This window comes from Pelophylax lessonae, assembly GCF_965119305.1.
Source record: "Pelophylax lessonae genome assembly, chromosome: 4".
Taxonomy (NCBI): Eukaryota; Metazoa; Chordata; class Amphibia; order Anura; family Ranidae; genus Pelophylax; species Pelophylax lessonae.
Window position 1 is genome coordinate 662324441 of NC_138771.1, and position 24911 is coordinate 662349351.

Sequence of the window (24911 nt, forward strand, 5' to 3'; positions counted from 1 at the left end):
ATATTTTGTGGGTTTTTTCAGAGAATGTGGAGGTTCTATATAAACACTGTAGATTTGACTGCTATGATTTCGGAGTTAGCAGGAAAGGTGTATGGAATGTGATGGTGTTTACTAAAGGATCCCTTGTTGGAAGTGTGCATGTTTTTCCAATTCCGCCGGTTTTTGCCATTTTCTATGGGCGAGACAGCGGATTTGCAAGCGGTATTCAAAAAAAAATTGACCCAAAATCGCGCTGGCGAAATTTTTTGAGCCAATTTGACGTTGCGCATGCGCACATTCGCGAGTTCGCAGCTCGCGGCTGGAGGAGCTGTTTAACCTTTCCACACTTTCGCAGATATCTCTCTTTCTAAGTCAGTTTTTGAGATTTTTTAAACGCAAGTCATCTCCAAATTGACTTCCACACCTTCCACAGTGATTTGGGATTTTTGGGGGTACAGGGGAAAATTTGGCTAAACTTTAGTCGAGCTTTTAGCTGGCGTGGTTTTAAGTCGCGCTCTGACCATATTGCATCTTAATGAATCTCACACTAGGCGCTATTTTCCGCCCGCCGTTCTTTGAATGCCAATTTCAGACTTAAATAATCGCCGCTTCGCAAAATCACGCCGAAACGCCAATTCGCCGTACTATGAATCAGGCCCCAAGTCTCTTGTGCTACTAAAAGTGCTCCGTGCTCAAGGTATATGAATAAAGTGCCGGTGCTCAGTCCTTGTGAGTTAGTGCTCCCCTCTCGGTCCCACACTCACCAGAAGCAGAGAGTAATATCGCCTTAAAAACTGGTTGTATAAGGTAACCGCCTCTTATGGATCACCAACAGATATAAGCTGTAGATCTCCTGTGCCTCTATATCCAGATAAATATCCAGGTGATGCTCCCCAATGTCATGAAAAGAAAAGGGCCATCATTGTGCAGTATATTCTAAAAGGTTTATTTTTCACGCAATAAAAAGATACACTTACAAAACAAAAAGAATCAATCCGCCTTTAGCAAACCCACGGGACGCCAAACGAATGGCCGTGCGTTCCACCCGTGTAACCGGAAGCCGGAAGCCGGAAGAGGTTGCAGCCGGAAATGACGTACTACGTGTTCGGACGGCTTGACGCGTTTCGCTCCGCCAATCAGAGCGTTCTCAAAAGCGAGGGCGTCACGAACACGTACTACTATATATATCATTCACAATTTGAAATTACCATAAACACCTGCGTCGGACCGGAAATGACGAAGACCGGAAATGGAACGCCGCCATCTTAGTTCACCCCATTTTGCCGACTATCATACTCCATCTTAGTCCACCCGGAACCAGAGCCGTATATAGTGGAAATATGCAAAATGTATATATATATGTGGCTAAGCCAACCCAGCCACGTATATGGTGTGTATAATATACTGAACGATAAACTAATTTAACCGTATCTATAATCAAGAGTCAAAAAGCGTCCAGTTCCGGTTCTCATTCCTAATTGTCCCTATACATATACATTACATACAGAAATAAATACAACACACCTACAATATATTATCAACATACAATAATAATGTTATATTGCACCATAATATCCTAGCAGCCTATCATATAGTTATTATCACCCATATGTCCATATCGGACTCTAATTTGGATCCCAATACAAACTTTATACAATACTCAGCCACATATGTCGCTAGCTCATAAATCAATTAATAATTATCCTGTATAAATTCCACTTAAGGATATTAAAGTGATGTGTGCTGAGTTGGTGATCTACAAACTACAACTGTATAAAGATATAAAAGTGTAAATGTATAAAAATATAAAAGTTAAAAATCATTTATAAAACAATTAATATCTAAATCTACATTAAGGCCTGAGGGGACCATGCTCTTAAGCTGTTGAATCCACCAAGTTTCATTTTGAGAAACAGCTCTCCTCATGTGTGTTCCTCTCCAATGTGCATTGATTTTATCTATGCCACAAAAAATTAATTTAGAGGGATCTTTGTTGTGAAAAAGTCTAAAATGGTTCGAAAGATTGTGTTTGCGGAACCCCTTTTTAATGTTACAAATATGTTCCCTCAGACGTATTCTCAGCTCCCTTGTGGTACGGCCCACGTACTGCAGGCCGCATTCACATTGTAACAAATATGTCACGTGAGTGCTGCTACAAGAAATAAATTCTTTTATTTCATATTCTTTTTTTGTGGTCCAGGATTCAAATTTCTTTATGCTCCTTCTTTTGTCCTTCCGGCAGGTGGTGCAAGCCACACAGCGCCCACATTTATAAAAACCTGTTCTATCCAGAAATGTAACTAATTTCTTTGGGGGGTTGGGAATACTCTTAACAATCCTATCTTTAAGAACAGGAATTTTTAACTTAAGTAAAAAGATTTTTAATGAGGAGGAATTAGAGATTTTAGATAAAGGATTAAAATATGCACCTCCTAAGCAGTTAAATAAATTTAAAGCTTTTATTGATTTACATAAGTTTGTTAGAGTTTTAAATATTAAAAAACATTTTTTTAATAAACCAGTCACTAGCACTTTAGTAGAGGATGAATACATACATAGTGGTCTAAGAAACAAGTCCACTTTTAACCCCAAGAACCCCAGAAACCAATGTCTAGAAGTCTTTAAATTGATGGTGGAACAGGATTTAGAGAATATATCAATACACCCCATAAAAGGTAGTAAAGTAATTAAGCAGAGCATAAAGAAATTGGAAAAAGACAATGACATAATTATAAGACCTGCGGACAAGGGGGGGGGGGGAATTGTGGTTATGGACAAAGAACATTACATTAAAGAGCTCAATCGTCTAGTTGAAGATAAAGAAACATATACCAAACTAAAAGGCGATCCAATTAAGAAATTGAAAGCGATGTTGACAAAGAAAATTAAGAAGGCACAAAAAGAAGGGATCCTTAATAAAAAAGAGGCCAGATATCTCATACCAGACCACCCAAAAAAACCTATTATTTATCAGAACCCGAAAATCCATAAAAATACAGTCAACCCACCGGGGCGCCCCATTATCAATGGGGTGGATTCAGTATACTCTAGGGTAGGAGAATATGTTGACTACCATCTCCAACCACTTGCACAAAAATGCCCGGCATACCTAAGAGATAGCAAAGATCTGATTAATCGTATAGCAGACTTAAAGGTTACAGAAAACACTATTCTAGCTAGTATAGACGTTAATTCGTTATATACTAACATCAAGCAAAAAGATGCCAGCAAAGCTGTAGAATGGGCATTAAAATTGGATAATAAACTACCGCAGAAACAAATAAATTTCATATTGGAAATCTTAAATATGGCCATGCAAAACAACTATTTTTGGCATGATGGCCAATATTATAATCAAACCAGAGGTGTAGCCATGGGGGCTAAATATGCCCCCACGGTTGCAAACCTCTTTATGAGTAAATGGGAATCAGAAATTATTTTTAAGAAACCCCATACCCCTCTCAAGATGTATGTTAGATACATCGACGATATTTTTATAATATGGGAGGGGTCACATAATTCTTTTATGGATTTTATCTCTGAAATAAACAACAATGGGTATGGGATTGGTTTTACTGAAAGTTTTAGCACACAGGAAGTAAATTATCTAGATCTTACAATTTTTAAAAATGGTGACAATCTTTTCACTAAAACTTATTTTAAAAGTACAGATCGTAATAGCTACATCCCAACCAGCAGTGGTCACCACCCCAAATGGATCTCAGCTGTGCCGAAAGGGCAACTACTGAGGATAAAAAGAAATTGTAATAGAGATAAAGATTTTAAGGAACAATCAGAAGTCCTAATTAAAAGGTTTGAAGAGAAAGGATATAAGAGAAAACATCTTGAAAAAATAAGAAATCAAGTGGGTGGCCTGGAGAGAAAAACATTACTGGCAGATAAACCCAAAACTGTGAATAATAGGAGTTTTGAAATTGCATTCTGCACTGAGTTCAATCAACAATATAAACAAGTGGAGAAAAGCATAAGGAAGCATTGGAGCATTTTACTGAGAGATCCCATTTTCAAAAAAATGTTGCCTAATAAGCCTAAATTTATTTACAGAAGGCCTCCTGTTCTTAAAGATAGGATTGTTAAGAGTATTCCCAACCCCCCAAAGAAATTAGTTACATTTCTGGATAGAACAGGTTTTTATAAATGTGGGCGCTGTGTGGCTTGCACCACCTGCCGGAAGGACAAAAGAAGGAGCATAAAGAAATTTGAATCCTGGACCACAAAAAAAGAATATGAAATAAAAGAATTTATTTCTTGTAGCAGCACTCACGTGACATATTTGTTACAATGTGAATGCGGCCTGCAGTACGTGGGCCGTACCACAAGGGAGCTGAGAATACGTCTGAGGGAACATATTTGTAACATTAAAAAGGGGTTCCGCAAACACAATCTATCGAACCATTTTAGACTTTTTCACAACAAAGATCCCTCTAAATTAATTTTTTGTGGCATAGATAAAATCAATGCACATTGGAGAGGAACACACATGAGGAGAGCTGTTTCTCAAAATGAAACTTGGTGGATTCAACAGCTTAAGAGCATGGTCCCCTCAGGCCTTAATGTAGATTTAGATATTAATTGTTTTATAAATGATTTTTAACTTTTATATTTTTATACATTTACACTTTTATATCTTTATACAGTTGTAGTTTGTAGATCACCAACTCAGCACACATCACTTTAATATCCTTAAGTGGAATTTATACAGGATAATTATTAATTGATTTATGAGCTAGCGACATATGTGGCTGAGTATTGTATAAAGTTTGTATTGGGATCCAAATTAGAGTCCGATATGGACATATGGGTGATAATAACTATATGATAGGCTGCTAGGATATTATGGTGCAATATAACATTATTATTGTATGTTGATAATATATTGTAGGTGTGTTGTATTTATTTCTGTATGTAATGTATATGTATAGGGACAATTAGGAATGAGAACCGGAACTGGACGTTTTTTGATTCTTGATTATAGATACGGTTAAATTAGTTTATCGTTCAGTATATTATACACACCATATACGTGGCTGGGTTGGCTTAGCCACATATATATATACACTTTGCATATTTCCACTATATACGGCTCTGGTTCCGGGTGGACTAAGATGGAGTATGATAGTCGGCAAAATGGGGTGAACTAAGATGGCGGCGTTCCATTTCCGGTCTTCGTCATTTCCGGTCCGACGCAGGTGTTTATGGTAATTTCAAATTGTGAATGATATATATAGTAGTACGTGTTCGTGACGCCCTCGCTTTTGAGAACGCTCTGATTGGCGGAGCGAAACGCGTCAAGCCGTCCGAACACGTAGTACGTAATTTCCGGCTGCAACCTCTTCCGGCTTCCGGCTTCCGGTTACACGGGTGGAACGCACGGCCATTCGTTTGGCGTCCCGTGGGTTTGCTAAAGGCGGATTGATTCTTTTTGTTTTGTAAGTGTATCTTTTTATTGCGTGAAAAATAAACCTTTTAGAATATACTGCACGATGATGGCCCTTTTCTTTTCATGACATTGGGGAGCATCACCTGGATATTTATCTGGATATAGAGGCACAGGAGATCTACAGCTTATATCTGTTGGTGATCCATAAGAGGCGGTTACCTTATACAACCAGTTTTTAAGGCGATATTACTCTCTGCTTCTGGTGAGTGTGGGACCGAGAGGGGAGCACTAACTCACAAGGACTGAGCACCGGCACTTTATTCATATACCTTGAGCACGGAGCACTTTTAGTAGCACAAGAGACTTGCACTTTATTCAGTTTGGAAGAGATTTATTGTTATGAACTTTATATTTAAAACTACTTTTGATATATGATATGTCACACATATGAGTTTATTGATAATATTTATGCTGTTACATTTATTATATTTATATACACAGTTGCACAGTTTATTTATAATATTTATGCTGTTATATTTACTATATTTATATACACAGTTGCACAGTTATTCGCACGAGCACTTTATGATGTTATTTATTTATTAGCACAACTGATATTTATGTTTATGGTTTCGGTTTAAGCAGCGCAGGTACTTAGTTTTTTAGCATTGTTTGAAAGGTATCACCTTCTCTACCTAGCAGCAGCTTATGTATTTAATTTATTAATTTATTACTTAGTTATTAATTTATTTATATTCACCGAACCGAGGTTTCCTAAGCGCAAGCCCCTCACACTCTATCTGTCATATATCTCCTCTATACCGGGTCGGGGTGTCTGAACTCTGCAGTGCTCTATATCGCCCCCTGGAAATTTACACCAGAACATGTTTTAACCACTTTAAGACCAGGCCTTTTTTTTTGACACTTGGTGTTTACAAGCTAAAATCAGTTTTTTTTTTCTAGAAAACTACTTAGAACCCCCAAACATTATATATATATATATATATATATTTTTTTTTTTTAAGCAGAGACGCTAGAGAATAAAATGGAGATTGTTGCAATATTTTTTTATCACACCGTAGTTGTGCAGCGGTCTTCCAAACGCAATTTTTTTGGGGAAAAAATAAAAAAATTTGAATTAAAAAATAGGAAAACAGTAAAGTTAGCCCAATTTTTTTTTCCATAATGTGAAAGATAATATTACACCGAGTAAGCAGATACCCAACATGTCATGCTTCAAAATTGCGCATGCTCGTGGAATGGTGACAAACTTTGGTGCTTAAAAATCCCCATAGGCAACACTTTAAAATGTTTTACAGGTTACCAGCTTAGAGTTACAGAGGGGGGTCTAGTGCTCAAATGATTGCTCTCGCTCCAACTATCGTGGCAATACCTCACTTGTGTGGTTTGAACGTCAGGACTTCCTTATGCGTTTGCTTCTGCGCGTGAGCTAACGGGGACAGGGCACTTTAATTTTTTTTTCCTATTTATTTTATTTATTATTTTTTGTTTTTACAGTTTTAAAAAAAAATAAAAATTTGATCATTTTTATTTCTATTACAAGGAATGTAAACATCCCTTGTAATAGAAATAGGCATGACAGGTCCTCTTTACGTCTCTCCGGTCCTCCAAGACCATAGAGTCGAGTGGGGGCCATCTTGCCCTCACTCGACTTCCTGTCTAAGAGGATCCGGGACTGGATCGTTTTCCCCGCTGCCGGTGGGACCCGTAAGCGGGGAAAACGGCTGGGACGCGGCGGGAGGGGCACCTCGTCCCCTATACCGTAAGGGTGATCCCGCTGCGAATGCGCCACTGGGACCACCCTTACCTGAAAGACGATCGCCCGCTGTTTTTAAAAAACAAGCTATCTTCTGCCATAAAACCGGTATTTAGCATCAGAGGACCAACGTAAAACTGTGGCGGGCGGTCGGTAAGTGGTTAATAATGTCCCATCTTAATCCAATCTTGAGCTCTGTGATGTCATCAATCCCAATAGAACTTTTAGCTTAACCCTGTGGCGTTGGCTTATCCCGACCCTTTACAGGATTTAGGATGGCGGGAGGTGGGGCGGGGTTTTTTGATAATTTGCTCCCACCCCCGCTTGTTCCCTGGGGAGCCAGCGCATGTGACGGGCGGCTCCGATGGCCGCTGGTCACTCACGATCTCCCGCAGCAGAGGGAGAAAGACAGACGGCTGATGTAAACACAACCGTCTGTCATTCTCACTGAAGTAATGACAGAGGCTATGCGATCCTGCTATATAGGATCGCATGTCTCTGTGATTACTTCACAAGCCACGCCCCCTGACAGTTAGAGTCACGCCCCTAGGGTCGCACTTAACCCCTTGATCACCAATAAAGTTCACCCCTCCCCTGCCAGTGTCATTAGTACAGTGACAGTGCATATTTTTAGCACTGATTACTGTAGTAATGTCACTGTCACCCCCAAAAAGTGTCAAAAATGTCAGTCAGGGGTCCGATCTGTCCGCCGCAATGTCACAGTCCCACAAGAAAAATCGCAGATCGCCGCCATTACTAGTTGAAAAAAAAAATAGAAATGACAGAAATCTTTCCCGTAGTTAGTAAACACAATAACTTTTGCGCAAACCAATCAAAATACACTTATTGCGATTTTTTTTTTTAACCAAAACTATGTAGTAGAAAACAAATTTGCCTAAAATGTTAAAAAATTTAGATTTTTTACATTTTTTTTTTTAAATTTCATATAAAAAAAATGTGAAAAATATTGTTTTTTTTTTTCAAAATTGTCGCTCTTTTTTTGTTTATAGCACAAAAAGTAAAAATCGCACAGGTGATAAAATATCACTAAAAGAAAGCTCTGTTTGTGGGAAAAAAAGACGTCAATTTTGTTTTGGTACAGCATCGCACGACCGCGCAATTGTCCGTTAAAGTAACACAGTGCCGAATCGCAAAATAGGGCCTGGTCTTTGAGCAGCCAAATCCTCCGGGGCTTAAGTGGTTAAAGAGGAACTCTTGCTCTTTGTATGGAAGCAGCTGTCTCTCTGCAGACGTCCAACATGCCCATTGCAGAGTCAGAGCTGTAGCTCTCCAATTAGCGGGGATAATGAGCTTTACCAATTGGACAGCTCTAGCTCTGACTCAACAGAGGGTGTGTCAGATCTCTGCAGGGAGACCGCTGCTTCCACACAAATGAGAAGGGAGGGTTCCTAGCCGGGGGCCGGTGTTTCTATCCAAATTTGATTTTATTTCTAATCAATTTTATGTACATTTTTATGAATAATTGCTCTTTCATCCAGAGTGGGGGTACTCTAATTTGGGGGATGTGTTACTGGCCAGATCACCTGGTGAAAATAGAGGGAACAAGCCTAAAAAAAAAAAGAAAACAAATGCAGCCACCACATCTAATGATTGATAAGCTGCAACATAATACATGTCTGGTTTTGGGTTTAATACCGCTTTAATTGGTAGAGTAATTCTAGAAGCAGGTTGGTGTCATATAGGGACAGGACATACAGTATCTCACAAAAGTAAATACACCCCTCACATTTTTGTAAATATTTTATTCTATCTTTTCATGTGACAACACTGAAGAAATGACACTTTGCTACAATGTAAAGTAGTGAGTGTACAGCTTGTATAACAGTGTAAATTTGCTGTCCCCTCAAAATAACTCAACACACAGCCATTAATGTCTAAACCGCTGGCAACAAAAGTGAGTACACCCCTAAGTGAAAATGTCCAAATCGGGCACAATTAGCCATTTTTACCTCCCCTGTGTCATGTGATTCGTTAGTGTTACAAGCTCTCAGGTGTGAATGGGGAGCAGGTGTGTTACATTTGGTGTTATCGCTCTCACTCTCTCATACTGGTCACTGGAAGTTCAACATGGCACCTCATGGCAAAGAACTCTCTGAGGATTTGAAAAAAGAATTGTTGCTCTATATAAAGATGGCCTAGGCTATAAGAAGATTGCCAAGACCCTGAAACTGAGCTGCAACACGGTGGCCAAGACCATACAGTGGTTAAACAGGACAGGTTCCACTCAGAACAGGCCTCGCCATGGTCGACCAAAGAAGTTGAGTGCACATGCTCAGCGTCATCTCCAGAGGTTGTCTTTGGGAAATAGACGTATGAGTGCCGCCAGCATTGCTGCAGAGGTTGAAGGGGTGGGGGGGTCAGCCTGTCAGTGCTCAGACCATATGCCGCACACTGCATCAAATTGGTCTGCATGGCAGTCGTCCCAGAAGGAAGCCTCTTCTAAAGATGATGCACAAGAAAGTTTGCAAACAGTTTGCTGAAGACAAGCAGACTAAGGACATACTAAAGCAGAACATGATCCCCTCCCTTCGGAGACTGGGACGCAGGGAAGTTTTCCAACATGATAACGACCCCAAACACACCTCCAAGACGACCACTGCCTTGCTAAAGAAGCTGAGGGTAAAGGTGATGGACTGGCCAAGCATGTCTCCAGACCTAAACCCTATTGAGCATCTGTGGGGCATTCTCAAAAGGAAGGTGGAGGAGCGCAAGGTCTCTAACATCCATCAGCTCTGTGATGTCGTCATGGAGGAGTGGAAGAGGACTCCAGTCAGTGGCAACCTGTGAAGCTCTGGTGAACTCCATGCCCAAGAGGGTTAAGGCAGTGCTGGAAATGAATGGTGGCCACACAAAATATTGACACTTTGGGCCCAATTTGGACATTGTCACTTAGTGGTGTACTCACTTTTGTTGCCAGCGGTTTAGACATTAATGGCTGTGTGTTGAGTTATTTTGAGGGGACAGCAAATTTACACTGTTATACAAGCTGTACACTCACTACTTTACATTGTAGCAAAGTGTCATTTCTTCAGTGTTGTCACGTGAAAAGATAGAATAAAATATTTACAAAAATGTGAGGGGTGTACTCACTTTTGTGAGATACTGTATATTAATGTTCTTGTCACATACTATGCATTAAGTGGGAGGGGGGGTGTTTTATCCAATCATAGGCCTGTCTGTAAGGAAAAGTGTGTGGCTTGTTCAATGTCTCATAACTGGGTATATCCAGATCGTCCTTCACTACCCAAATGTACCAAAATGTTTATGGGGACTCTCCACACACATTCTATAAATTCATCTTTTCTATAGTTATATAATTTTTTGGAGAAATAAAAAAATAATTTACAAGAAACTCTCAATGGTCTAAATCAGAAGTCCCCAACCTCCCCAGCACCAGGGATCAGGTTCCTGGAAGACAACCCCTCTGCGGAAAGGGGGGGGGCAGACTGTCAATGTTATCTCAGGGGGTTGGGGGTGTGCAGACTGTTAACTGGAGTCAGCTCACAGGGGGCCTTACCAGTGCTCTATGTTCCTGTCCCTGTCCTGCTCTCCTCCCCCTTCTCCTCGTCCAGGGATGTCCAAACTACGGCCCTCCAGCTGTTCAGGAACTACAATTCCCATGAGGCAATTTAAATCCCTGACATTCAAAGACATAACGAGACATGATGGGAATTGTAGTTCCTGAACAGATGGAGGGCCGTAGCCTCGTCTATGTTACTCTTGTTCCTAAGGTGACCATAAAGGAGAGAAAGTAGTGGCTCTGGGAGAAGGGGAGCGGGCACCCTCTGGTGGTTTGAAGGTGGTATTGCAAGTTGTGCTGGCTCACTCTATTCGATGCCCACCACCTGCGCGGTGTGGCCTCTGTTCTAAATGAGTAATGCAGCAATATAGGACAGGTGTGAATTGTTTTTTTATGCCATATAAACTTCAGACAATTTAAACTGTATCATATTTTTCTTTATAAATTAATTTTTTGTTGAGGCATATCGTATAGCAATAAATAAAAAAAAAAAAAAAACAATTGCGTGTTTGATTCTCATATGGTTTTCTAAGGGGTTACCCCCTAAACAGAAAGTGTAAAGTCCCCAGGAAATACTTACCAGACCATTGGGTCTGGTGTGATTTCTAAGGGGGATCCTCACACAGAAATACAAAAATGCATGAAGCCCCTTAAAAATCCATATCAGTGAGTGGCTGAACTTAGTCATAATACAGGGATGGAGGAATTAATAACTAACTTGAAGGAACATTGTTTAAAATTAATGGAAACCTGGGGTACCTGTAGCTCAACCAGACTTCAGCCTGTAGGTGGGGTGCAGCTTGGTGCTGGGGCAATAACTTACTCAGTCCCAATGTGATGAAAGAACTTGTATAGAAATAATGCAAAGACAGTTCATAAATAACCGGATGGGAAGGCAGCCCAGCCGGGAACACTTACAGTTCCAACAGCATCTAGAGAAGCAGGATTCAGCCAAACTGACAGCGCCTGGCAGGAGGAGCAGAATGCACTTTACCACCTCTTATCTCTGCCCAGTGCACATGGTGGAAGAGGGGGAGGGAGCTACACCTGCTTAGTCAGTATAAATGTAGAGCCCTAAGGACAATGGACTAGCTCTGAGGAAGGGAGCACGTCTCCCGAAACACGTTAGCGGACCAAGTACAGGACTGTGTCCCCCTCCACATAAGGCACTTTTCCACTGCATGGTACGGATCGGTTTGGCTCGGTTTGGCGCTTTTCCACTGCATGGTACCGCATGGTATGTGTTAGAACGGTTCGGTACGGTTTGGAACAGCGGCGCTTTTCCATTACATGGTACGGCGTCGGTACGGCTCGCTTAAACAGTACCACCTCGGTTGGGGTTCCAAGCAGGCCATACCGATACCTTATCCCACAATCCTTTGCATGCAGCATTGATTGTTTGTCACTACTAGCCAATGATTGGTCAGAGAATCATTGTAATCCCACCCACTTTGTACTAAGTACCACAACAGTGGAAAAGCAAACCAAGCCGAGTAGAGCCTATACAGTGCAGAAAGGTGCTGTCTCGTACCACGCAGTGGAAAAGCAAACTGAGCCGAGTAGAGCCTATACTGTACAATGCAGAAACTTGCCGATTCGTACCACGCAGTGGAAAAGCAAACTGAGCCGAGCTGGGCCAAGCAGTGCCGAGTGGAGCCGAGCCAATACTTGCAGTGGAAAAGTGCCAAAAGTGGTTGACATGAAGGTGCGATTTTATTCTTTATGTTTGTAAGTATGTTTTTGGCTTTTTGATAAACTTTTTTAAGTTGTCGAAAGGTAATGCACTAGGCGTTTGCGCCTCCATTTTTGTCTGCTTTCAGTGTTTTGGAGTTTCTCGACTCAAGAAGAGCAGCACGCCTAAAATTCCTAACAGAATGAGCGCTTGGGTTATATAGACCTTTGCAGAATGCAGCCTGGCTGTCTTGTGTCCAAGACACAGAGAAAGAGATGTACAGTTTGGAACTTCACAGCCAGCCTTGGGTGCAGGACCTCGGATCGCCACCGCAGACAGGATACAAGAGAAATGGCCGCACACCAGGCAATAGCTCACGATGAAAGGCTTTATTGAACAAGGATGCAAGGTACAGCAAAATGGTTGGTAGACATGTTTCATACGACTCACAGCGTGCTTGTTCAGGTAGTTCACGTAGTCGTGTGAAAGATGTCTACCATCCATTTTGCTGTACCTTGCATCCTTGTTCAATAAAGCCTTTCATCGTGAGCTATTGCCTGGTGTGCGGCCATTTCTCTTGAATCCTGTCTTGTGCCCAAGCAAGAAGATTTCCAGGGAAGTTGCGAGCCCTATGCTTTCCCTCCTCATCAGGAACCTTTCCCTGCTGCTAGTTCTGTCACTGGCAGGCAGAGGGCCTGTCCCTACTCTACCCACTCGCAAAACACATGCCAAACCAGGGCCTTAAAAAGGCTCTGCCTGACCCAAGATGGTTTCAGAGTCACATGGTGTAGCAGCATCCAATTGGATAGCTTCCCCAATGACCCGGGAAACCATAGAGGAACCGTGTTCCTCGTGACTTCCTCTCTAATTGCAGTACCACTGTGGAAGAGCGCCATCTGCAGTGGAGTACAGACTGCACCTGCCTAAAAGCCCTTCCTCTGACCTTATTGCTAGCAGTTATGGAGGCCATAAGACACAACTGCACTAGTATAATTGTTTCTAAGCAGCCTAATAATGATTAATATATGTGACTTATATTTTACATTTTATTAGTACGTACATGATCTTTGTGGCTTCACCAATATGGATGTCACGGTTCTTTTTTTTTATTGATCCTGTTGTTCCAATGTTTTACCCTTGACTCTCTGTGTGTGTATTTGTGTTTAGATACTCAATAAACCTTATTAAAATAAAAAAATGCCAAGCCTTTAACCCAATCATGCAGTCTGGTTTGCCTGGAAAGGGAGGGGTGAGCATGAGTCCTGAACCATACCAGGCCACGTGCCCTGGGGGCACCTTGCCAGAGGGGATTCCCAAAGAAATGCACCTTGTCCCCATGTTGATGGGTAGAAGGGCCTTATCCCCACAACCTTGGCCCTGTGGTTGTGGGGGTCTGGGGGTGGGGGGTTTATTGCAATCTGAAAGCCCCCTTTAAACATAAGGGGGACTCCAGATACCACCCCCTACATGAATGAGTAATGGTTACATAGAACCCCTACTCATTCACAAACCTGAAATAAGAAGACACCTAGACACTTGACAAGTCCTTTATTAAATATATATATATATATAAAGTAAAAAAATCCCCATAAATTGTCCCTCATTGTAAATGCATTATTAATCATTGTTCATCAATTCTCAATTTCCCCCTGACTCACCAAAGTTAAAAACCCATCAGATCCAGGGCACAGGACTGATCCCAACTGCCTGCTGAATGAGAGCTCCCCAAGCTGCCATCCAGTATATGAAGAAAGAGGTGGGAATATTAGTGATAAAATTGCCTGCACCCGCTGCTTGCTGCTTCCTTAGGAATCATTGACATACAAGTGCATCTCATAAAAATTATAATATCATCAAAAAGTTAATTAAATTTAGAAATTCAATTCAAAAAGTGAAACTCATATATTTTATATTGATGCGTTACACACAGAGTGATATATTTCAAGCATTACTTTTATTTTAATGATTATGGCTTACAGCTAGTGACACCCCAAAATTCAGTATCTCAGAAAATTTGAATATTACATAAGACCAATTAAAAAAAAGGATTTTTAATACAGAAATGTTGGTTTAGTGAAAAGTCTGTCCATGTACAGTATAGTATGCACTCAATACTTTGTCGGGGCTCCTCTTGCATGAATTACTGCATCAATGTGGCATAACATGGAGGCGATCAGCCTGTAGCACTGCTGAGGTGTTATGGAAGCCCAGGTTGCTTTGATAGCAGGTTTCAGATCATCTGCATTGTTGGGTCTGGTATCTCTTATCTTCCTATTGACAATACCCCACAGATTCTCGATGGGGTTTAGCTGAGGCAAGGTTGCTGACCAATCAAACACAGTGATATCATGATCATGTGACCAGGTATTGGTAGTTTTGGCAGTGTGGGCGGTGCCAAGTCCTGCTGGAAAATGAAATCAGCATCTCCATTAAGCTGGTCAGCAGAGGGAACCATGAAGTGCTCTAGTAGAGGGCTGCGCTGACCACACAGTGGACCAACACCAGCAGATGCCATGGCTCCCCAAGTCTTCATTGATTGTGGAAAATGTTGCATTTCATTTGAAAATTAGGGTCCCAGAGTCTGGAGGAAGAGTGGCGAGGCACAGAATCCAAGTTGCAAGAAGACCAATGTGAAGTTTCCACAGTCCGTGATGATTTGGGGAGCCGTGTCATCTGCTGGTGTTTGTCCACTAGAGGATCTGTCTCTGCAGTCGGGTGGACTCTGCATTTCTTCATTCTGAACTTGTGGGTCTGACTATATTAGGAGGGAGTCAGTGCCCTGGTGTCTGAGAGGGACTGTGCCTATTACTAGTCAAAAATATGGTTTCCGGAAGGAATCACTGGTAAAGTGTTAGCTACTTAGCTTGGCAGGATATGTTTTATTTGTCTATTACAGGTACACATCAGAACGTCGAGTCAAGTGTGCCCTTAGGGGCCGGCAGTGATGGAGAGCTCTACGGGAATGTTAGAGATAGAGATGATGCTGGTGAGAAGTTTGCCTCTGAGGAGAGGGCAGTCTCACCATAAGTATGTAGGTTGTATACATTTTCATGGACTTAACCTTTTCCTTTGCAGGCTTGCAGGGAACTTCCGGGTCTTGGAGAGGCCCTCCACTGTCCTCAGCGTATATATGTAATGTGGATATTTGTGTCTAGTCAGTTAGGATGCTGCCTTTACCTGTCAAGCAGATTTTGTTTGGTGGGGTGTGCATTGGTCTAAATGCATTTGGTGTATTCCTATGTGTATACAAGTGTAAATATTTGTACAGCAGAGATATATATTTTTACACGTAACCTATTGTATTTACTGGCCACATATGAGGTATGCCCCATGGCCCTGTACATATGTTATTTCCCTTTTCCCCCTTTCCCAAGTTTGTGGGATACTCTGTGTAAATTTTTGTACAGGTATTTTTGTAAGGGTGGCTGCCTGGAGCCAGTGAGGACATTTGGCAGGGGGGGGGGGGGGGGGGGGAGTGTAGCACCCTCCTAAGTAGGTGCTAGTGAGAAAGTACAGCTTTGAGCTCTATCTGCTTACCAGTGGGGCTGCAGGTGGGTCTGGGTTGTTCTCGGCCTACCAGAGAGCAGGATCTGTATGTGAGGTCTGCTCATTGTGCTTAGGATACAACTCGTTCTGTCTGCGGAGTGTTTCATACTGGTCCAATAGGGAGCATGTTGGACAGTGGGAGAACACCTGCAGTGAATAAATTACTGACGTCACTTCAAAAGGGGCGGGACAATTAATAGGTTTTTATTAAAATCCATAATTAATATTAATTACCCGTTGGTAAGGGGAATCAAACTTGCAGCCTTTAATTTGCAAACCCAATATTCTACCAGCTAAGCCACCAAGCCAGCTGATTAGCCTTGGACTCTCTTTGGCTATCTAACTTCTATCGGAGCTTTACAGCTCTTTTAGAGGACTCTGACGTCGCCCCATAATCCATTGCTTAGGTACAGTGAATAAATTACTGACATCAGTAATTTATTCACTGCACCTGAGCAGTGCATTGTGGGATGGCTTGTAACATCAGGTCACTATATAAGAGCTGTCAAAATCAAAACAGCTCATTCCACAGGAAGCGTCTAGAGAAGCAGGAGCTTTTTCTTTTTTTTTTCTAGTTTTCGGGTGGACAGCGAATGATCATCGGGGGACAGTACTTTTTTTATTTCTTAATTAAAGACTTTTGCAAAACTGGCTTTTGCCATTATTTTTTGTACACTTTTTTGGTGAATGGGTAGGGGTACCATGTACCCGATATCCATTCATATAGGGGGGCTGGGATCTGGGGGTCCCCTCGATAAAGGGGGCTTCCAGATTCTGATAAGCCTCCCCCCGCAGACCCCCACAACCACCGCCCAGGGTTGTGGGAAAGAGACCGCTGTCACTCCTATTACTGTCACATCCCCCCCCCATCCCTCTATAAAGAGTACCTGTCACTGCCTATTACTGTCACATCCCCCCGATCCCTCCATAAAGAGTACCTGTCACTGACTATTACTGTCACATTCCCCCCGATCCCTCCATAAAGAGTACCTGTCACTGCCTATTACTGTCACATTCCCCCCGATCCCTCCATAAAGAGTACCTGTCAATGCCTATTACTGTCACATCCCCCCGATCCCTCCATAAAGAGTACCTGTCACTGCCTATTACTGTCACATTCCCCCCGATCCCTCCATAAAGAGTACCTGTCACTGCCTATTACTGTCACATTCCCCCCGATCCCTCCATAAAGAGTACCTGTCAATGCCTATTACTGTCACATCCCCCCGACCCCTCCATAAAGAGTACCTGTCACTTCCTATAACTGTCACATCCCCCCCCCGATCCCTCCATAAAGAGTACCTGTCACTTCCTATTACTGTCACATCCCCCCCGATCCCTCTATAAAGAGTACCTGTCACTGCCTATTACTGTCACATTCCCCCCCCCCCCCAATCCCTCCATAAAGAGTACCTGTCACTGCCTATTACTGTCACATCCCCCCGATCCCTCCATAAAGAGTACCTGTCACTTCCTATAACTGTCACATCCCCCCGATCCCTCCATAAAGAGTACCTGTCACTGCATATTACTGTCACATTCCCCCCGATCCCTCCATAAAGAGTACCTGTCACTGCCTATTACTGTCACATTCCCCCCGATCCCTCCATAAAGAGTACCTGTCAATGCCTATTACTGTCACATCCCCCCGATCCCTCCATAAAGAGTACCTGTCACTGCCTATTACTGTCACATTCCCCCCGATCCCTCCATAAAGAGTACCTGTCACTGCCTATTACTGTCACATTCCCCCCGATCCCTCCATAAAGAGTACCTGTCAATGCCTATTACTGTCACATCCCCCCGATCCCTCCATAAAGAGTACCTGTCACTTCCTATAACTGTCACATCCTCCCCGATCCCTCCATAAAGAGTACCTGTCACTGCCTATTACTGTCACATCCCCCCGATCCTTCCATAAAGAGTACCCGTCACTGCCTATTACTTTCACATTCCCCCGATCACTCCATAAAGTGTACCTGTCACTTCCTATTACTGTCACATTCCCCCCGATCCCTCCATAAAGAGTACCTGTCACTGCCTATACTGTCACGTTCCCCCCTTTCCCTCCATAAAGAGTACCTGTCACTCCTATGGCTGTCACTTTCCCCGATCCCTCCATAAAGAGTACCCGTCACTTCCTATAACTGTCACATTCCCCCCCCCCATCCCTACATAAAAAGTATCCCGATCCCTCCATAAAGAGTACCTGTCACTCCTATTACTGTCACATCCCCCCGATCCCTCCATAAAGAGTACCTGTCACTGCCTATTACTGTCAAATTCCTCCCCGATCCCTCCATAACCACTTTACTGCGGCAGTCAGCCCCGGCCAGGCAGAGTGACGTAGGTCTACGTCGCTCGCCTGTCACTCCTTTTAGAGCCAATAGCGGGCGAGCGCGTGCCCGCCGAGGCTCGTTCACAGAGGAGTGCGGGAGTGTGACTGGCGGACCCGATGTCCGCCGGTCACACTACGATCGCCGGTACAGCGGGAGAAAGACAGAGCGGCTGATGTAAACAAGCCGCCTGTCATTCTCCCCTGTGTAAAAATGGAGATCAGACGGTTCTACTATGTAGAACCGTTGATCTTTGTTTTTACACTAGGAGACATGTCCCCCTACAGTTAGAAACACGCCTCTAGGATACACTTAACCCCTCCCTGTCCAATACAGTTAACCCCTTCCCTGCCAGTGTCATTTTTGCAGTAACAGTGCATATATATAGCACTGATTACTGTAGTAATGTCACTGGTACCCCCAAAAGTGTCAAAAATGTCAGTCAAGGGTCCAATCTGTCTGCCGCAATGTCGCAGTACCGCAAAAAAAAACGCAGATCGCCGCCATTACTCCTTAAAAAAAAAAACACCAAAAATGACAAAAATATTTCCCTTTGTTAGTAAACGCGATAACTTTTGCGCAAACCAATCAAAATACGCTTTTTGCGATTTTTTTTTTACCAAACATAGGTAGCGTAAAACAATTTGGCCGAAAATTTTAAAAAATATTGATTTTTTAATTTTTTTGGGGGGAATTTCATATAAAAAAAAGTGAAAAATATTGCTATTTTTGCAAAAATTACGCTCTTTTTTTGTTTATAGCGCATGATCAAAAAATCGCACAGGTGATCAAATACCACCAAAAGAAAGCTCTGTTTGTGGGAAAAAAAAGGGCGTGAAATTCGTTTAGGTACAGCGTTGCACGAACGCGCAATTGTCCATTAAAGTCACGCAGTAAAAAAATCGCAAAAAACCCCCTGGTCATTAAGCAGCAAAATCTTCCGGTCTTAAAGTTGTTAAAGAGTACCTGTCACTGCCTATTACTGTCACATTCCCCCCCCCCCCCCCCCCCGATCACTTCATAAAGGGTACCTGTCACTCCTATGGCTGTCACTTCCCCCGATCCCTCCATAAAGAGTACCTGTCACTGCTATTACTGTCACATTCCCCCCGATCCCTCCATAAAGAGTACCTGTCACTGCCTATTACTGTCACTTCCCCCGATCCCTCCATAAAGAGTACCTGTCACTGCTATTACTGTCACATTCCCCCCGATCCCTCCATAAAGAGTACCTGTCACTGCCTATTACTGTCACATTCCCCCCGATCCCTCCATAAAGAGTACCTGTCACTGCCTATTACTGTCACATTCCCCCCGATCCCTCCATAAAGAGTACCTGTCACTGCTATTACTGTCACATTCCCCCCGATCCCTCCATAAAGAGTACCTGTCACTCCTATTACTGTCACATTCCTCCCGATCCCTCCATAAAGAGTACCTGTCACTGCCTATTACTGTCACATTCCCCCCCGATCCCTCCATAAAGAGTACCTGTCACTGCCTATTACTGTCACATTCCCCCCCCCCCCCGATCACTTCATAAAGAGTACCTGTCACTGCCTATTACTGTCACTTCCCCCGATCCCTCCATAAAGAGTACCTGTCACTGCCTATTACTGTCACATTCCCCCCCCCCCCCCCGATCACTTCATAAAGAGTACCTGTCACTGCCTATTACTGTCACATCCCCCCCCCCCCCCCCCGATCACTTCATAAAGGGTACCTGTCACTGCCTATTACTGTCACTTCCCCCGATCCCTCCATAAAGAGTACCTGTCACTGCTATTACTGTCACATTCCCCCCGATCCCTCCATAAAGAGTACCTGTCACTGCCTATTACTGTCACATTCCCCCCAATCCCTCCATAAAGAGTACCTGTCACTGCCTATTACTGTCACATTCCCCCCGATCCCTCCATAAAGAGTACCTGTCACTGCTATTACTGTCACATTCCCCCCGATCCCTCCATAAAGAGTACCTGTCACTGCCTATTACTGTCACATTCCCCCCCATCCCTCCATAAAGAGTACCTGTCACTGCCTATTACTGTCACATTCCCCTGATCCCTCCATAAAGAGTACCTGTCACTGCCTATTACTGTCACATCCCCCCCCCCCCGATCCCTCCATAAAGAGTACCTGTCACTCCTATTACTGTCACATTCCTCCCGATCCCTCCATAAAGAGTACCTGTCACTGCCTATTACTGTCACTTCCCCCGATCCCTCCATAAAGAGTACCTGTCACTGCCTATTACTGTCACATTCCCCCCCCCCCCCCGATCACTTCATAAAGAGTACCTGTCACTGCCTATTACTGTCACATTCCCCCCCCCCCCCCCCGATCACTTCATAAAGGGTACCTGTCACTGCCTATTACTGTCACTTCCCCCGATCCCTCCATAAAGAGTACCTGTCACTGCTATTACTGTCACATTCCCCCCGATCCCTCCATAAAGAGTACCTGTCACTGCCTATTACTGTCACATTCCCCCCCCCCCCCCCCCGATCACTTCATAAAGGGTACCTGTCACTGCCTATTACTGTCACATTCCCCCCCGATCCCTCCATAAAGAGTACCTGTCACTGCCTATTACTGTCACTTCCCCCGATCCCTCCATAAAGAGTACCTGTCACTGCTATTACTGTCACATTCCCCCCGATCCCTCCATAAAGAGTACCTGTCACTGCCTATTACTGTCACATCCCCCCGATCCCTCCATAAAGAGTACCTGTCACTGCCTATTACTGTCACATTCCCCCCGATCCCTCCATAAAGAGTACCTGTCACTGCCTATTACTGTCACATTCCCCCCGATCCCTCCATAAAGAGTACCTGTCACTGCTATTACTGTCACATTCCCCCCGATCCCTCCATAAAGAGTACCTGTCACTGCCTATTACTGTCACATTCCCCCCCATCCCTCCATAAAGAGTACCTGTCACTGCCTATTACTGTCACATTCCCCCCCATCCCTCCATAAAGAGTACCTGTCACTGCCTATTACTGTCACATTCCCCCCCCCCCCCCCCGATCCCTCCATAAAGAGTACCTGTCACTGCCTATTACTGTCACTTCCCCCGATCCCTCCATAAAGAGTACCTGTCACTGCCTATTACTGTCACATTCCCCCCCCCCCCCCGATCACTTCATAAAGAGTACCTGTCACTGCCTATTACTGTCACATTCCCCCCCCCCCCCCCGATCACTTCATAAAGGGTACCTGTCACTGCCTATTACTGTCACTTCCCCCGATCCCTCCATAAAGAGTACCTGTCACTGCTATTACTGTCACATTCCCCCCGATCCCTCCATAAAGAGTACCTGTCACTGCCTATTACTGTCACATCCCCCCCCCCCCCCCGATCACTTCATAAAGGGTACCTGTCACTGCCTATTACTGTCACTTCCCCCGATCCCTCCATAAAGAGTACCTGTCACTGCTATTACTGTCACATTCCCCCCGATCCCTCCATAAAGAGTACCTGTCACTGCCTATTACTGTCACATCCCCCCGATCCCTCCATAAAGAGTACCTGTCACTTCCTATTACTGTCACATTCCCCCCGATCCCTCCATAAAGAGTACCTGTCACTCCTATTACTGTCACATTCCTCCCGATCCCTCCATAAAGAGTACCTGTCACTGCCTATTACTGTCACATCCCCCCCCCCCCGATCCCTCCATAAAGAGTACCTGTCACTGCCTATTACTGTCACATTCCCCTGATCCCTCCATAAAGAGTACCTGTCACTGCCTATTACTGTCACATTCCCCTGATCCCTCCATAAAGAGTACCTGTCACTACTATTACTGTCACATCCCACCCCCCCCCCCCCCGATCCCTCCATAAAGAGTACCTGTCACTCCTATTACTGTCACATTCCCCCCGATCCCTCCATAAAGAGTACCTGTCACTCCTATTACTGTCACATTCCTCCCGATCCCTCCATAAAGAGTACCTGTCACTGCCTATTACTGTCACATTCCCCCCCCCCCCCGATCACTTCATAAAGAGTACCTGTCACTGCCTATTACTGTCACATTCCCCCCGATCCCTCCATAAAGAGTACCTGTCACTGCTATTACTGTCACATTCCCCCCGATCCCTCCATAAAGAGTACCTGTCACTGCCTATTACTGTCACATTCCCCCCCATCCCTCCATAAAGAGTACCTGTCACTGCCTATTACTGTCACATTCCCCCCCATCCCTCCATAAAGAGTACCTGTCACTCCCTATTACTGTCAAATTCCCCCCCGATCCCTCCATAAAGAGTACCTGTCACTGCCTATTACTGTCACATTCCCCCCCCCCCCCCCCACGATCCCTCCATAAAGAGTACCTGTCACTGCCTATTACTGTCACATCCCCCCGATCCCTCCATAAAGAGTACCTGTCACTTCCTATTACTGTCACATTCCCCCCGATCCCTCCATAAAGAGTACCTGTCACTCCTATTACTGTCACATTCCTCCCGATCCCTCCATAAAGAGTACCTGTCACTGCCTATTACTGTCACATCCCCCCCCCCCCCGATCCCTCCATAAAGAGTACCTGTCACTGCCTATTACTGTCACATTCCCCTGATCCCTCCATAAAGAGTACCTGTCACTGCCTATTACTGTCACATTCCCCTGATCCCTCCATAAAGAGTACCTGTCACTACTATTACTGTCACATCCCACCCCCCCCCCCCCGATCCCTCCATAAAGAGTACCTGTCACTCCTATTACTGTCACATTCCCCCCGATCCCTCCATAAAGAGTACCTGTCACTCCTATTACTGTCACATTCCTCCCGATCCCTCCATAAAGAGTACCTGTCACTGCCTATTACTGTCACATTCCCCCCCCCCCCCCGATCACTTCATAAAGAGTACCTGTCACTGCCTATTACTGTCACATTCCCCCCGATCCCTCCATAAAGAGTACCTGTCACTGCTATTACTGTCACATTCCCCCCGATCCCTCCATAAAGAGTACCTGTCACTGCCTATTACTGTCACATTCCCCCCCATCCCTCCATAAAGAGTACCTGTCACTGCCTATTACTGTCACATTCCCCCCCCCCCCCCCCACGATCCCTCCATAAAGAGTACCTGTCACTGCCTATTACTGTCACATTCCCCCCGATCCCTCCATAAAGTGTACCTGTCACTGCCTATTACTGTCACATTCCCCCCGATCCCTCCATAAAGGGTACCTGTCACTGCCTATTACTGTCACATTCCCCCCCGATCCCTCCATAAAGAGTACCTGTCACTCCTATTACTGTCACATTCCCCCCGATCCCTCCATAAAGAGTACCTGTCACTGCCTATTACTGTCACATCCCCCCGATCCCTCCATAAAGGGTACCTGTCACTGCCTATTACTGTCACATTCCCCCCCGATCCCTCCATAAAGAGTACCTGTCACTCCTATTACTGTCACATTCCCCCCGATCCCTCCATAAAGAGTACCTGTCACTGCCTATTACTGTCACATCCCCCCGATCCCTCCATAAAGGGTACCTGTCACTGCCTATTACTGTCACATTCCCCCCCGATCCCTCCATAAAGAGTACCTGTCACTCCTATTACTGTCACATTCCCCCCGATCCCTCCATAAAGAGTACCTGTCACTGCCTATTACTGTCACATTCCCCCCGATCCCTCCATAAAGAGTACCTGTCACTGCCTATTACTGTCACATTCCCCTGATCCCTCCATAAAGAGTACCTGTCACTACTATTACTGTCACATTCCCCCCGATCCCTCCATAAAGAGTACCTGTCACTGCCTATTACTGTCACATTCCCCCTGATCCCTCCATAAAGAGTACCTGTCACTCCTATTACTGTCACATTCCTCCCCCGATCCCTCCATAAAGAGTACCTGTCACTCCTATTACTGTCACATTCCCCCGATCCCTCCATAAAGAGTACCTGTCACTCCTATTACTGTCACATTCCCCCCGATCCCTCCATAAAGAGTACCTGTCACTGCCTATTACTGTCCCATTCCCCCGATCCCTCCATAAAGAGTACCTGTCACTGCCTATTACTGTCACATTCCCCCTGATCCCTCCATAAAGAGTACCTGTCACTCCTATTACTGTCACATTCCCCCCAATCCCTCCATAAAGAGTACCTGTCACTCCTATTACTGTCACATTCCCCCCGATCCCTCCATAAAGAGTACCGGTCACTGCCTATTACTGTCACATTCCCCCCAATCCCTCCATAAAGAGTACCTGTCACTGGCTATTACTGTCACATTCCCCCCAATCCCTCCATAAAGAGTACCTGTCACTCCTATTACTGTCACATTCCTCCCCCGATCCCCCCATAAAGAGTACCTGTCACTGCCTATTACTGTCACATTCCCCTGATCCCTCCATAAAGAGTACCTGTCACTGCCTATTACTGTCACATTCCCCTGATCCCTCCATAAAGAGTACCTGTCACTACTATTACTGTCACATCCCCCCCCCCCCCCGATCCCTCCATAAAGAGTACCTGTCACTCCTATTACTGTCACATTCCCCCCGATCCCTCCATAAAGAGTACCTGTCACTGTCTATTACTGTCACATTCCCCCCCGATCCCTCCATAAAGAGTACCTGTCACTGCCTATTACTGTCACATTCCCCCCCCCCGATCCCTCCATAAAGAGT